The 3519-nt window shown below is 44.6% G+C and overlaps 1 non-coding gene across 1 annotated transcript; it reads right to left on the bottom strand.

The window, feature by feature from the left end:
* Positions 1 to 2613: 2613 nt before the first annotated feature.
* On the bottom strand, positions 2614 to 2696 carry trnal-cag (transfer RNA leucine (anticodon CAG)). The gene has a single exon. It is a non-coding gene; the product is annotated as a tRNA-Leu (tRNA).
* Between the last annotated feature and the right edge of the window lie 823 nt (positions 2697 to 3519).

Genomic DNA, 3519 nt, shown 5'->3' with positions numbered 1-3519 from the left:
TAGAAAATGTTTCACTTGTTTGCTGATTCAATAAACCTCACCATTAACATGTGTGTGATCCTCTAATTTACATAAACTGTTAATACCAAGACAAATGCTACCTTCAATTAATCATTGATGTCATGGAACCCTTGGTCTCCATTACATTGGTCAACCAGAGAAGCTTCAACTGGTGACGCTCATTAAACCATGCATGAAGGTCAACCTCCATCATCTGCTGTGCTCCTTAACAGGGGAATTAGCTGCAATGGTAGAGCGCTCGCTTAGCATGTGAGCGGTAGAGGGATCGATGCCCTCCTTCTCAGAATACTTTAACTTGTTCTGTTGATCAGAGGAGCTGCTGGGTGTTGAATGCTGATGTTTGTCCACTGCTGTGATAAAGTGTCCCCAGCAAGTCATCACCCTGTAAAGCACCAAATAACAAAAGTTACACTTTACAAGTAGAACAGATCCAGTTCAACACTCCTTAAATGAATTTACACCCAACAATTCTTCATGAGCAAGCATATCCTAGCTTAGGCCCAACTTTTCTTGGTGCTCTCCCAGATGCTTGGGAGCTTCTGGGGGAGCGCTAGTTGGGCCTAAGCTAGGAGCTAAGCTAAGTTGGTCTGCACCAGCTAGTGAGCATTGGCTAGCTCTTGCAGCTTTTGGTGCAGAGCCGCTGCAGGTCCAATTGAACATCGCTAAGCCTCACCTCCAACACAACAAAAAACTACATTTAACACACTTATCAGTATCACTAAAGGAGGCAGAGGAGGAAGAAAACATGTGGCACTCTGAGCAGGAGAGAGGAGGACAAGAGGGAGAAGCCATCGTTAGCTTGGAGTGGAGAATTTACAAGGCAGAAAGACTGTTGCTACCAGAATGATGGTCTTTTAAACTTCAGCCAAATAAAGCAAGTAGGTATTAATTTTTGGTGGGTAATTAGTCAATGAAATAAGGAATTAGCAGGGAGGATCACACTTTAGCGAGCACAATGAAGCAAGGCTCTACGTTCAGCAACACAGAAAAAGGAGTTGAGGTCACAGGCTTCCTGCAGCCAAGGTCAAAAATCCAGGACGGACGAAGGGGAGGACAACAAAGACAAAGACACAAGAAACAGAGATAATAACCATAAACTCCATAACAACCATAAGAAATATAACCATGCAGAACATATATAACAAATATAACAAGAAAGGCATTAAAAGATATGTCACCTCTGGTCAAATACCCTGATTTGCATTTATGTCTCTCAGCATTTTCATTTTCATGTCAAAGCCTCCAGAATGAGGGGATGAATGCTGCAAAATGGAACAGCAACATTGAACCCAAGTACAGGATTGGAGGGAGACTGATGGTCGCTGTTTGGGTTTTTGAAGAACAAGGAGGGCGTGGCTTCAAGTTGGATTCTCAGAGACTATTTCCCCAACCTCTACATTGGCATCTACACTGCCATCCAGTCACATGACTGAAGTCATCCAGTCACATGACTGAAGTCATCCAGTCACGTGACTGAAGTCATCCATTCATGTCAGTGATGTCACTTGGCAGGACTGTCATTGCCGTCTCATTCCAGAAAAGAATCCAGACTCCACCTGTGGCTCCATGATAACTGATGGACCTCTGGTTGGAGGCTGGACGATGATGTTTGGACTGGAAGGAAAACTCCTTGTCCAAATTCCATTGTGTTCAAATTTGAAGTCCCACAATCAGAAGTAGCTGAATCTGACAGGTGGAGGTTTGGAACTACAAGATGGTGATGTTTTCTTGACTTGATGCTCTGACTGTCAGGGTGGATGACAGCTTCTTCTGCTGCTGCATCTGAGTGGCTATGATTGGAGCTTTTACCCTCCAAGGTTGTTTGGTTCCAGGGGAAATTTTAGAATTCCAGTCCCCAACCTTGGCTGTTCTGAACCTCTTCTCCTGAATCACTCCTGAGCTGCAGCAAGAACAAATACCAGTGCCAACCAGATCAACTTCATGGCTGCTAACAGCCTCAGACACTTGATTTCCATCAATCTGGAGCCAAGAAGGCCCTCACCTGTGGTTCTCCTCCAGGAGGGTCCAGGTTCTGCCATTGTGGCTCCTGGTGCCACTGCCAGAGAGCCTCAGCTGCACACTGCAACATTTCAACAGGAGATTGACATTCCTTCAAATGTCCTGACATCTGATTCCAATGGTTCTGTTCCATATTTATATTTTAAAATGAATCACACAATGAAAGCTGCCTCAGCAGGTTTAAGAGAGAGAACAAGCTAAGAGATCTGAAACCAGTCAAATATGCTTTTCTGTGTGCAAACTAGTGAGGGGCATGGAAGGATATTTTACCACCAACACAGAACCCAGACTTTAGTCATGTGATGAGATGGAGACTCTGATGATGAAGTTAATGGACAAAATGTGAATTGAAAGAAAACACATTCCTTCAGCAGACTTTGATCCAACATTGAAGTTAGATTTTGGTGGCTGCTCCATGTTGGAGGAAACCAGGCGATGTTGGGACGTCACAGGGAAGCTCCTTTGCCTCCTCTGCTGCCAGTTCAACCACTCACTCCCATCAGTGGAGAGCAGCTTCAACTGGGTTTGGAATTTACCACTGTGGATGCATAGGAATGTGGAGAAAATGTCCTTTGTCAGAAGTGGGATTTGAACCCACGCCTCCAGGAGAGACTGCGACCTGAACGCAGCGCCTTAGACCGCTCGGCCATCCTGACAGACACTGACAGTTGCAGACTTAATTAATTCACTGACAAAGTAGAATTTTTTCCACAGGAGCTACTGGCTCCTGAGTTGTTACATTTATTGTTAACATTAAACACACAGTCTGAGTTCATGGCAGGAAGAAATGATTTTCATTTTTCTAAAGGACAAGAAATGAACCAGAACATTAGAACCACATTGCATCTTTTGATCAGTTTGTTTCATGGGACACCTTCCAGACAGGAAGGTCCTTCTGAGACTTGAACTCTGATCACTGATCCAGAGTCCAGAGGGCTCACCATTCCACCATGGAACCAAACACAAAGAGGAGGTTCCTCTGAATACCACTTGACATCGCCTGCAATCAACCTGTTGATATTTGGAGGTTCATCTTGCTCTTGTTCCAGACTACATTGGCAAAAGGATCATGAACCACAAGGAAATCATGGAACTCCAGATTGATTCAGGACTTTCTAACTCCATCGTATGACCTGGGAGCAAAGACTGGCCAGGCCTTCCTTAATTTATCAGTTAATTACTGCTTCAACAAACATGCCACTTAATTAAGTTACCAGAATTTCTCTCATTGAAAAACCCGCCAGCCTGATTTCTTGACATGACATGAAAAATTCTCCAAGAACCCACAGTTGGGTGGAAAGATACCAGGTTAACCAAGAGGAGTCCTGTTCCTGAACCATGGATGGAACAAAGTCCACTGGAAAACTCAGCAGTTCCTGAGTGCCAGATCCATCCGGGAGCTTGGGTCTCCCCTTGACTGTGGTGATCCATGAGATCAAGGAGGACAGAGGGAAGAAGGATCCTGTTGGAGATCTCCTC

This window comes from Aulostomus chinensis, chromosome 1 (genome assembly GCF_037954235.1).
Source record: "Aulostomus chinensis isolate RoL2024-O1b breed Wild chromosome 1, RoL_Achi_v1.0, whole genome shotgun sequence".
Lineage (NCBI taxonomy): Eukaryota > Metazoa > Chordata > Actinopteri > Syngnathiformes > Aulostomidae > Aulostomus > Aulostomus chinensis.
The sequence above is the reverse complement of the archived record's forward strand: the minus strand, read 5'-3'. Positions and strand labels throughout refer to the sequence as shown.